Genomic DNA, 13,039 nt, shown 5'->3' with positions numbered 1-13,039 from the left:
TAAGTCTGAGTCTTCATTTTTTTCACCTTAAGCTGATACTGATCACTTCAGACATCACAGTTCTCCTGACACAACAATGTGACAGCAGACACAAAGCTGTACATGAAAAAAATTACAAGGATCCTGTTCTAGAGGGCTGACTTCTCTGTCTGCCACCCTGCCCCAGACTTTTAAAATAAGAATTTCTGTATATTTTGTGTTGGAGGAGGAAAAGTCAATAGCTTTCTCAATGAATGAAAGTAATTTAATAAGAAATGAGGAGGAGAGGAAGAGTTGGGGTAAATTTTGCAGCCATTCTGCTGTTACAGTTCGACACCCTCTAGTGAGCCTCAGTATTTACAAGGACCCATGCTGCTGATCAAAGCAGCCAGAAAACAGAAACCTCACCCATCCACAGTCTCTCTAAAACAGTGTCCACCTCTCCAGAGGATCTGAGCACTTCCAGCTGAGATGGGCACCAGCTTTTGTCAGCTGAGAGTGGGAACAATGGTGACACTGAACTGCCTGTGCAAAGTCTGGTCATTCATCAAGGACTGTGACAAGTGGTATCTGGGGGTGCACTGGTGTCATCTCTCTCAGTATCAACTCTGAACGTTTCTAAAAAAGTTTTTCCTATCCTGCCTGGAGATGGTGGCTGACCTGAGATCAAGTGAAATATCAACAGTCTTGCCTTGTGGATGGCATGGTCAAATGGTGCATTTCACTTCTGAAAACATTTCTTGATGCTTCCGAAAGAACTGGAAGAGGGAGACAAAGGAGCACAGAGCTTTAGAAAGAGAGCCAAATATCTCTCATACCTGCTAATATGTTTTAACCTAAACTATATCCCAGAAACAGACAAATGAAGCTTTTTACAGAGTGTAGCCAGTTGCCTGCTAGGCTGCTAATATTTCATTTAAAAATACAGTCCTGCACATGAGTGGTTCTGAGAGCACTCTGGTACAGGCAGAAGTCTCCATTTTTTCCACAAAAGTCACACAAGCAGCTCCACAAACCAACGGGAAATTTACAGAATTTCTTAGCCCATCTGACTTCTGAGCTTGTGTGAGGTGTTTAATTACTCCAGTGTCATTATGAAGTGTTTTCAGATTATCTGCGAGGTACCTGAAGATCTTCATGAATATGTCCTGAGAGTAAGACTTTTATGTCTAAACAATGACAAGCAGTAGCCTTATTTTAAATAGTGAGTTTCTGTTGATTTAAAAAATGAATTCACTTCATTTATCACCCTTGGTGATAAAAGAATCTGATTAGGGGGTTCCAAAGCCAAACACTTAAACAGCACCGAGTGTCAGAATTATGTCTCTAATCTCATTTCAGCTGCCATTTTACATCTTCTGATACTGTAATTACGTGTACACTTGTTTTTCTTCAAAGTAACCCATGACTGGTTGGTGCTTGGTTACATGAGCAGTTATTTGACATTTATTTTACCTTTTTTATTATACACACTTCAAACTCTACCGTGAAGATAGAATAATTAATTTCTTCACAGGCTTTTTAAAGGTGTCTCTCAATGTGTCACTCTTTCTACGTGCCTTAAACATAAAACTTCACATATTTCTGTGAACTGAAGTATTTGAATCTGTTTCACTGATGGGAGGATGATTTTAGCAGCAAGTAGAAAAACATTTGTGGTACAATTTTTGGTGTAACAAAGTGGTTCACTGTCATATGCCACAGGATGTCAAAGACCTGTGCCTTCAGTTTGCAGCACTGAGAGCTCAGCTATTCCACATTCCCCCATGCTCAGTGGCACTTCAAAAAATGTGTCATACACTTAGGGATTTGTAAAGTATTGAGACAACTTGTCTTGTGTTACACAGGAACTCTGAAGTAGATACCAGACCTGAAATGCAACTCTTCAGGGCAATGTTTAAGAGAGTAATTGAAGAAACCTATCTGTTACACCTACAATCATCCATCTTGTTACACAGTAGTCCTCTATCAGCTGAACAGCTCAGCATGCTGAAGGACCCAACTGAATCTCTGCAGCTGATCTTATTGTAACTCTGATTTCTGTACTGTGGTGGCGTATTTTTCTTATTGTTTGTTGCTTTTAGATGCCTTGCTCCAAATTTCCCCAGCCTGCTGGTGTGTTCCAAGTTTCTCCTCTCTCTCCGAAGTGTCAATCCTCCCTGCTCATTGTTCTAGAAACCCTCCTGTCATTCCCTGTTGACCCAGCCCCCTTACCCAAACTCTTTCCTGACCCTGCCTTCTGAGAGTGTCAATCCACAATCGACCCCACCTTCAGGTCCAGAAATTTCTATGTTCTTCGATGTTTCATTGGATGTTTTGAGATGTATCCTCCCCTTGTTATCCCCCATCCGTTGTTGCATTGTGAGCCCCTCCTTAAACTCCTCCCTGATATTTCCCTAGTTGGTTAAGCGATTGTACCCACCCCTTGTTCCTCCCCCGTTTAAAAAAACGTGTCAAGCTGTGTCATGGGTCCTTTTTCCTGACTTTCGCTGGGTAATAAACTACCTGGAGAACCAGACAAAGGGTCCCTCCCTGTTCTTTGCCTCAGTCTTTGGCACTGCACCAGCACAGAGCCCTCAAGAGCAGCAGCAGCCCTATGCTTTACTGCCACTGGGACCGTTTGTGGTCTGGGGGTGGCCACTCTTGGCACGGGCTGGAGTGAGAGGCTAGCTGGGGATTTCACTGGCTCATGTCACTGTACATCCAATTCCTCAATCTAAATTGCAGCTCCTGTATTCCTTTATTTTGGCCATTCCCTGAATTGTCCAAATATTGTCCTAATTGTGTCCTGAAAGAAAAAACCCAATCAATTAAAGCAAAAAATAAGACTTTACTGTGACCAAATTCCTTGAGAGATGTGGACTCCTCCTTCATCAGGTTGGTAACAGCAAAACAGCCTAGGTCATACCCAATTGTAAATGATAACAATTTTGTTTCTTATTATATATTAGTGTTACAGCAAATATATGGACATGTGTTGCATTAAAATAAATTATTTTATATAGCTTCAAAGTTCCTCTTGCTTAACTCGAGGTTTTAGTGTTACTATTTCTGGAATGATTTAATCTCTCAAGATCTCAGGTTGAATATTTGTTGTGATGTGATGTACACTTTTATGAGGATATCTGTTTCCTCCCATTCCTTTCATCCTTTTTTTCTTTTTTGGGAACTACTTTGACCGTCTAGATATATTGTTGTCAGGAATGTTAATACTAAAAATGACAACAATAATCGTCACCATCTGTTAGGAAAACTGATGCCACAGGTAAGTTAACTACTTCCTTGAGCAGCTAACTCCAATTTTTAATATACCTTTGAAAGAAGAAGTTTTTCCTATATTGAGTATGAACCTCATGCCTTCATTTTTTCAGTCTTTACTTCAGTGCCTCTTCCTAGCTTATGTTGTAGTCTAGTTCCACTGAACTAGGTGGACTTTTGTTCTGGGCTTTTAATGCAAATCTTGCATCATATGTTTATAAGCTTATGCTAAAATATTTGCTATCTTGTTAAAATATTCATGCTTCTCTTTTATTTTCATCTGGTGGAAACAGAGATGCTGTTTAAATACAAATTTTTCTTTCTGCTGGTTAGACAGCACTAGCTTCTAGCTAAATCTGGTGAACAGCTTCCCTTTCCATGATTCAGTCTTCAGCTAACAATGCCATATGGTTACCCACCTTATGGTGAACTCTAGCAGCTAAAAAAGTATTTCTTTTCCTTGACAAAAGAGTTAATGCATGTGTCTAATTACATTTCATAATGTATTTTCAAGAGACTTCTCCCATACAGAAAGAAAAATACGTGTCATGGCTGATAGATTAGGTGTGTTCCCTGGTTAGGTATTAAAGCTGTTTGTACTTATTCTGCTTCATCTGCGCTATTTTCAGGATGTAAGTCCTGACAAAAATGAATGTTTTCCTTGGATTTCTCATTAAATACAATGCTTGAAAAGAGCAGCCGAAGATGTATGTGTATCTGGTCAGAAATATTGTAATGTAAAAATACCAAAAAATTGTCTGGATAAGGTAATAATTCTTCAGAAACTCCAGAATAACAGTAATATTAGCAATTTTGAAAGTAATAGTAATAGTAAAAGATTGTTATTCTAGTAATGCTAGTGATAGCAATAGTAACTACCTGTGTCTCAGGCACAGTTTTGTGTAGGTCAGCAGACAGACATACCAGAGTCTTTTACTTTTGATTCTTTCCTGTCTTAGGGGATATATGGATCTTCAGCTCAGGCCATGCTAGATTGTGGCTAAGGATTTTGCCATTGTCTTAAGTGGAGGCAGAAATTCCCTCTTGATCTTTTGAGTCAAAATTTTCCATTGCATTAATCTGCTGTACAAGGCTGCGACCTTATATAAAAGATGGGATAGGAGCTCAGATCCCTTTGAAACCTTGAAAATGTACCATAGTTCCTAGGTTATTTATGCCGGTTTGCTTAGGTTGTAGATTAGTTAGGGTAAAATAAAATAAAGTAATAATTGTTAATTCAGAGGGTTGTTGTGTCAGTTGTTTGCTCAGGAGACTCATGTGAATGCATATTTTTCTTTTATTACTTACTGGAATTTTCATCTGTAGGTTGTAGCTATCTGTGAGACTGCTGTGATGAGAGCTAAGCTCTGTGTTCTAAGAAGCAATCAAAGCATCTACTTCCTTGCAGCATCAAAGCACTGGGAATCAACATGCTAGCAACTAATGTCTTGAGGAGTTGCACAGTTTCTAGTGTCTTCAGTGTGTTTTTTTTTCATAGGGCCCCAGACACTAAGACAGTTGGATATAATTTCATCCTTGCCTTGCTTCAACATAAGCTAATTAGGAAGCTCATTATTTATTTGGCACAAATTTAGCATAACAAATCAATTTAACAGGGCACAAGAGACAAAGTAATTTAAAATGAAAGTCAGAATCAAGATGAAATAGCAAGACAGAATATTTTAATTTCTAAAAATGCACTAACATCCTAATGGCTCTGTGGGTCTCAGTGATGTTTCCAACACAGTTAGGTCAGCACCAACCACCCAGAGAAAGGCAGGGTTCACTGATCAATATTTTCTCTTCTGGGGGGCATCACCTCCCCTCCGGTCATTCCTGTCCAACGTCACTATGGCACTACTCTAAACAAGATGGATAACCTGAAAAAGGGGAAGTGTCTGACTTGAATAGAATTGAATAGCTGGAAACTATAATTAATGAAAATATTTTGGTGAGTTACCCCATGATAGATTTTCCAGTGATCCCTATTCAGGTTGGGTTGGAAACCGATTTGCTGGGCTCTTGTGGAACCCTGGTAATTTACACACTGTCCCTAGGATTAGTTCTTCCATTATCATGACCATTTTTTTCTAAACTTAGAAAGTTAGTGATGAGATTTTTTAGAATTTATTGATTTTTTTATTGCTTTACATAATCTTAAAAAGGAATTACCAAGATTAGTGTAGAGCAAAATGCTCAGCTAGTGTAAATATCTTTGAAGTAAATATAATTATATTCATTATCACTGGGGGCAGTTGGGCTCCATCTCTTTTAGAAGTTTCACATGACTTGTGTCTACCATGGATCTAACTGTTCTTGAATGGTTTAAGAGATTTAGGGACAGTACATTTTCCAACAAGTGTGGAACCTGAAAGGTCTCCTTGTCTGTTCAAAGCATATAGGCGTTGTAAACATTTACAGTTCCCAGCATGATCCTTCTCATTTTTCCCAATAGCTTTGATTCATTAAAAAAGAGACAATGAGACTTGTTTGAATGATGTTGCACATGAGGGACAGAAGAAATACTTAGTCTGTGTTGAAATCCTGCACAATTACATATGTTTTCTTGGTACATGCCTGAACTGGTTAAGATTGTTGTGCTTTCTGGAGATAAATTTGTCTGATGCTTTTTTCCTCCTATTACCTCACCAAGCCCTAACGCTAAACTCTGGCCCAGACCCAGAGCTGGTGCCAAACCAGAACGGAGGACCCACAAAGACTTATGCCATGTGAAGAGGACTGGAGAGTGGTGAAATAGTGGAAGGGATCATCAGGAATGTTTGCTTCTCAGGGCTGTAGTGTGATGATGGTCTTTTGCACCATTCATCCAGAGACGGAGACATATCCACTCCTGCAGATTTCATGTACCAAAACCAGTGAGGAACAGTGCAAGAACTTGCTTGCCTCTCCTGCTGGAAAACTCTGATCTCAGAGTTTGAGGTTCCAAATTCCTAAAGCTGTCCAGAAATGTGACATGTCTGTCATCTACATATTATATGTGTGATGAATAAAATAAAATTGGTAGAAATTCTTTGGCATTCACAGTAATTAAAATTTCAAAAGCAGCAGAAATGTGCTGAGAAGTCATATTCTTAATCAAATATGGGAAACCCTTGCTACGATTTGATAAGAATATACAAATACAGTGTGCAAGAACGAGTCTCACTGGGATCTTGAGTATTCAGTACCTATGGTGCAGGATTTGAAGAAGATGCCTTACGCTATTCTGTTTAGGAGTGTGGAGAGTGAGAAAAGTCTTCAAGCAATATTTGCAAATATAATAACCTGTCCCTGGCCAGATTTTCTTCACCGTTTAACCAGGTTTTGACTGCTTTTGGTTATAGATTTTTCCATAGTATAAGGAAGCAGAAAGGCATGGTGTACTACCTTCCTTTTCCTGAAAGGCAAAATAGAGGACATTTTTCTGCAAGTCATCTGTATTTGGGTGATGATTTTTAAGAAACAAATTTACATTTTTCTTGTTTTTCTCTTTCTTCCTTCCTTTTATTATTATTTTTTTATTTTTTATTTTGTTATTTTTTTTTTTTAATACTTAGGTGTTCCAGATTGGAAAGAAATGATCTCAAGATGGGCAAGAAAAAGATCCATACAGTGGAAAAATACAACTATTTTACCCCATTGCTCTTTCCTCGGATAGTATCTGTGTTTTGTGGTACTACACATACATTCCTCACTGGAGAGTACTTCCACTGATTTATAAAAATGGCAAAAGATATTTTCAGATACAGCAGTAAGCTGCAAATGACACAGAAATTTCATCACTACCTCTCCATTAGCTTTCATGTTTGTGCATTTAAAGAGAAAAGGAGGGTCTGGAGATTGCTGCTGCAGACAGTTAAGAGACTTGTAATTTCTGACTGTTGAATTTTGTGGACTGCTGATCTGTCTACAAAACTGAAAGACTATAATTGGTATTGAGGAATCACAGAAGGGTCTGCTTGTACAGCAGAGGTGGGAAATGGTCACGTTCCCAGGTGAGGGGGATTTTTGTTAAGGAGAAGAATAACATTCAAACATCATTAAAGCTTGTAGATGGAAGTCTTAAGTAAGCTGCAGATTTTTGCCTCTGTGTGTGTGTGCACATTTTTCTGAAAGGAAAGGGATGTTACTAGCTTTTTACACTAAACCATCCTGTTATCTCTGCTCTGTGAAAATCACCTCCTGTAGCACCTTATGCAGTGGTTTTTTTAAACAATATTAATTATTTTGAACAAAAGAAGGTTCTTACTACATCAGAACAAATGAACAGCCATGTCACAGGCTTAGTGCGGTCACACGTGTCCAAACTCAGAAAAATGAAGAGAGGAGCTCTGTTCCAAGTTACCCATCCGAAACAATTTCATCTTCTTTAACACAGCCTCTTAAGAAGGCATAAACCTTATCCTGCTCAGAAACCTAGAGCATTTTCAAGTGTTTATGCTGGTCTTGAGCAAGCTGATATTTGGTGAGCACTTGATCACTTTTAATCTGGATGCTGTATCATTAGGTATTGTTCCTACTCATTTAAATGAGTAGGAACAATTTAAATGAGCCTCAGTTTGAATTGAAAGTTTCAAACTATGAAGTTTTTTGGATCAGAGATGCATATTTTGGGGGAGGGGAGGGGAGGGGAGGGGAGGGGAGGGGAGGGAGGGAGGGAGGGAGGGAGGGAGGGAGGGAGGGAAGGAAGGAAGAAAGGAAGGAAGGAAGGAAGGAAGGAAGGAAGGAAGGAAGGAAGGAAGGAAGGAAGGAAGGAAGGAAGGAAGGAAGGAAGGAAGGAAGGAAGGAAGGAAGGAAGGAAGGAAGGAAGGAAGGAAGGAAGGAAGGAAGGAAAGTTTCAGATTCAGGAAAGAGGAGACTGCCAGCAGGGAGTAATAGCCACAGACAGGACATTGCAGGGAAGCGACATAATGAATATGTAAAATAAAGGTCATTCTGCATTGCTTTTTTTCCTAGGATTGCTAACTTGGTGTTTTCTCAGCCCACGGATACCTTTTTCCACAGTCTTGAGTCATTTTAAGTGGCCTAGGACCCAGTGCTGATAGCAGGAGTAGATCCAGGTCCATACCCAGCACTTTTGGTCATATGATCTACTTTTTTGCCTAACTCTTGTTCTGGTAATGCACTGAATCCTACCTATAACCTTACAGGTTTTCTTCTGAGATATGCTTAGGCACAGTGGCTTGTTAGTCAAGATTTCAGTGCAGATACATGCACAGATGCATCCAGAAACAGGCATGAAATTTTTCTGAAAAGGTCCAAATTAGTCCTGTTTGGTTCTGAGTAAAACAAAGGAGCTAAAAGTGGTATTATTTTCTGCATTCATCTACCAAAAACATTCAGGCATTGAATAAGCAAATAACCTTTTGATGTATGAAGACCCTTCTCAGTGACCTAAATCAGAAATGATCACCATTGATCTAAATAATGTAAGGCCAGTCAGAAATATAAATGTCCAAAAAGAGTTTTCATTTTTCTCTTGATTTAATTCTGTGGCAACATTGCCAGTGGTTTTTATGGAAGAGTGTTTTTGCCTAAACTACTTTCCTTTACTCTTTAACATCTGTAAACAAGATTCTCAGGGTCCCATCTAAGATTTGTCTGAAATGCCAAATCAGCAGCTTACATAGGCTATGTAGGAGTTTACCTGAACTACCAAATCAGCTCCCAGGTAAGGATATACAAGTATTGTGGCTGAAATAACAAAAACTGACACACTTTCATATACTCCTTGGGGTAGAGAAACAGACTGATCAAACTGCTAAATATTTCAGCCCCCTTTCAGTAAGAATTCCTGGCAACCCATGATATCAGATTTCTGTGCAGATGTTCATTGGGTAAACAAACACAGAGCTGCACTCCCAATCCTGTCTTTAGCAAACTGGCTAGGATAGTAGCCCTCCTGCAATATAAGACCATCACTCTTAATTACACAGATGCCTTGATATTTTTTTCCTTTATAAGTGCATTAGGACACTGCCAGGTCTCTGTAGCAGAAATTGGAATAAGAGATAATTTGCAATACCCTCTAAGAAAAATAATCTGAATTTTCTTCCTTCTTGCCTTGACTTGCCTTTCTAAAACAGTGTTAATGAAGTGAAAAACAAGTTTTCTTGCAAATTTCTTGTGACTTTCAGGCAACCAAGTTTCTACCTTATATCAATGTCATATGAACATGAGAGAATTTAGCACCTTGAGATCCTGAAGCTTAATGGTCAGTTATGCAAAGGGGTGGGAAAAAACTCACAACTCAAGTGATACCTTGACAGCATGTAGCTCAAAATTTAGGATATAAATAGCTTATTCTTCTGCTGCCTGAGGTCCTAAATTTTTCTGGTAAATTCCCTCAGAATTTCAATTACTGTTTCTGACAGTGTCTTGGTGTGCTGGTCATGTCCGTGTAAAACAAACAAACAAACCCAAACAAACCAACAACAACAAAAAACAAAACAAAACAAAACCCCCAAAAACCCAGGCAGTGTCTCTGCTGGGGTACACAAATTGTTCCTCTAACCATCTTGACTGATAAAGATTTAAAGGAAACAACCACCCACCTCAAACCCAGTCATTACAAATATGAAATAATTTGCCAGAGAAAAAAGGTGCAAAGGAAAACTCATTAAATATGGGAATATGGGTCTGGAGAGCTATGACAAGGCAAGAATTGTGTAGGAAAAGTCACTGGGGAGCATGAAAGAACAGTCCCAGGGCCAGTGGTGCTCTACTGCAAGGCTGGCCTCCTAGTTATGCCACTAGTTTGCGAGCTGTGAATGACTTATATGAGAATGAGTTATTATAAATAGCTTAAATATTTAGGTATCTCATCAGAAAAAAAAAAGTTTTGGATTTTCAAATTTTAAAATTTTTGTCTTTTAAACCTTAAAAAGAAATGGTATCCAGGTATGAATGGAGAAACAAATACCAGACAAAAATAGGGAAGAATGATATTAGGATTTCTTCTTTTAATGCATTTATAAGTCAAATAGAAGTGTTTTTTAACTCTTTTCCTGGTTCATCTCTCTACAAAAGGTACCTCATTATTTTAATTTTAATAAAATTCTACTGGAGAGGAAAGTACAAGGGGTATAAGCCAAAATTTCTTGGTCTTTTTTTTCTTCTATGAAGCAATCCTTCATAATACTCCTCTTGGATTTGCAGAAATACTCTGCAGTTTATGTGACTGGTTGTGAATATTATTATGGTCAATGTTTAAGAGTAGAACAAAAGAGAAACAGGCTCTATGCAGGGAGGATAGAAAATGAGAATAAAAAGGTATGGTTATGATGTAGAAAACAAATGTGTTTTTAGGCAGTTCACTGTGAAAGAAGAGTGCCCGTTCATTTCACAGAACAAGGGATAATATATTATAGAGGTTCTCAAAATAACGTGGGTGTTATGAAGTGAAACATAAGGATGATTGCCTGTTATTATTAAGATTATTGTGGGAGGCTGCTGAAATATTTTGTGCTTGTTTGTGCTGAACATCAGAAAAATTAGTGGCTGGAATCAGAATGGATTGAGAAAGTCCCTAAAATTGGCCTATTGATTAGAAAAGCTAGATCACTTAGCAGCCCAGAAATAAATTTTGGAGGTGCAGCCACACAGAAAAAGATGACTAAAAAGGAAAACTGCAATATTGTAAGAACAAATTAAAGGGTTTATAATACTCTAGAAATTCAAAGGAATAACAGCAGACAGGATAGGCGTCAGATAGCAGCAAAAATGAAGTAAAGCTGAAACTCCTGAATTAGCTGATCATTGTGCAAAAATCAAAAATAGCTGCTCTATCTGCAGGAAGTAGTGATGTTTTAGGTTGGGAACCAATAGAGAATGCTGACTTTTTGGATGATATGTAGGAAGAAGGAAAGAGGCTGAGGTGGGAACCTGGATGGCTATCCCAGGGGAAGGTAGTGCTGACAACCGCTTCTGCTACTCAGTAAAAAAAATCTCCAGAGGATGTGAAACACATAGCTGCAAATCTCTGGCCTTTAAAGGAGAGCACATCTGGGGATTAAAAGTGCTGTGCTGTGCTTGACCCTTTGGACTGTGATCAAAAGGCAAGAACAACTGCTGTCCAACAACTGAGGCCAGTGCACTTCCTAAATCAGAGCACCTGAGGCTCCCTTGGAGGCATGTCCCTTAATTGGGAAAAGTCCCTTCCTGTTAGGAGGAGAAAAAGCTGCCTCCTCCCAGAGTTCTTTGGTTGTTATTCATATGTACCCCAGTTCTGCTCTCCCTGTTGGCCTGTTGGCCTCCCTGCCCCTTTCTTCCTTATATGTCCTTCGCCTTGAATATTCTCCCTTCCTCAAAGCCCCATTGGCCCTGGCTTGGTGAAATCCTCCACCCACATTCTGCCCCTGGTCCCCCCATTGGTTCTCCTTGTACGTTGCCCCACCTCTGCACCACTTTCTCCCTCTTCCATTGGCTCCTGTTCCCAAATCTGCCCCATATATAAACCCTGGTCCCTGACTTGTGCCCCTGCCTTTGTCCCTGGACCTCTTCACATGAAGGTGGAATAGAACCTCTCTGTGGAACTCTACACTAAGACCCTTCCCTTTTTTACTGCCTAGGAACTCATTACAGCTATCTGGTGTGAGTGGTGAGTGATTGTGTCACTGTCCTTGTGACTCCTGGTGGCTCTGGACACTTCCGGAAGGTTGCGGCACCTTTCTACCCCCACCCACTGCAACAGACAACCTAAGCTGTCATGGCAGCATAAGACATGACTTTCCTCCCTGGCCTCTCATCCATACTGAGGGAGAGCTGGATAAATTTCCTTCACCACTGGATAAGTTCCAGTCTCTTGCTCCAGAGCATGTCATCGGGCCCAGGTTTGATGAAAGCGAGGACTTATTTGGTCTGTTTTCAAACCATCAGGGGTTCACTGAATTGCAAGAGTGCAACTTTTTCATTCGTGTCAGAGGTGTTCACCTGAAAGCAACCGTAGCCACTTTTACCACCAAGGATTGGTTGGTGTGTGGTGGGAGCCTATAGATCTTCAGTTTTCTCTTCTGTGCGCTCCTTGCAGTGGAGAAATCGTGGTGGTTGGAGTGGAGTGCCACTGGCTGTGAGTTGGTGTAAGAGACGGTCTGAAGATCCCTCATCTGCCTCACGACCATCGTCAAGGACAGAGACTGAAATCCCTAAAAGGGACTTTAAAATCTCAATACAGGAGTTCTGGCCTGGCTGAGGTGGGATGTTGGCCAGATGCTGCCTGCAGGTGTGTTCGATGGAAAAACCCAGCACGCATATCAGAACATCAGAACCTGAGCAGACACAATGGACAAGTCACGGTGAAGTGACTGCGCCTGCTGAGTTGTACTGGTTGACACTGTACCTGCTGACGACCGACTTGTTCTGAGTTCTCTGAATGAACACACTGCAATTATTTCCCCCACCTGTTTGGCCAACTGCCTGTCGCTTTGGAGAGGACTATAAAAACCCTGGAGACCCCCGCTCACTTTTGTGATCACCCCACTGGAGAAACTCGCCTCTATAGGCATCTTCAAAAGCCTCGAGGACTCGACCCTCCATGTTGGTAGCTATAATCCCCTTCCCCTCTTTTTCTGTCTTTCTTACTGTTCTCTTTTCTCTCCCCACTATTGCATTTGTTGGCACTAAATAAAGGTGCATTTGTGATTGAGTAAACTGAGTTTGTCCCCCACTGTGTCTTTTGCGCTCTGAGATCCCTAAAACGAACCATCACGAACCCCGCTTGTGTGAGCGGATCGTGACAGTTGGGTCAGAATTTTTCCAATCTCATTTCTGTTTTGAGTAAACTGTTGTTATCTCAACTTTGTGA

At 40.1% G+C, this 13,039-nt stretch overlaps 1 long non-coding RNA gene across 1 annotated transcript; it reads left to right on the top strand.

Annotated features, from left to right (window-relative positions):
* Positions 1 to 2,466: 2,466 nt before the first annotated feature.
* Positions 2,467 to 7,303, top strand: LOC136288910 (uncharacterized). The gene is made up of 2 exons (XR_010720644.1): positions 2,467 to 2,856; positions 6,795 to 7,303. It is a non-coding gene; the product is annotated as an uncharacterized lncRNA (long non-coding RNA).
* Positions 7,304 to 13,039: the final 5,736 nt, after the last annotated feature.

This window comes from Chamaea fasciata, unplaced genomic scaffold, assembly GCF_029207755.1.
Source record: "Chamaea fasciata isolate MVZ Bird 193981 ecotype frontalis unplaced genomic scaffold, bChaFas1.0.hap1 SCAF_4, whole genome shotgun sequence".
NCBI lineage: Eukaryota > Metazoa > Chordata > Aves > Passeriformes > Sylviidae > Chamaea > Chamaea fasciata.
The sequence above is the reverse complement of the archived record's forward strand: the minus strand, read 5'-3'. Positions and strand labels throughout refer to the sequence as shown.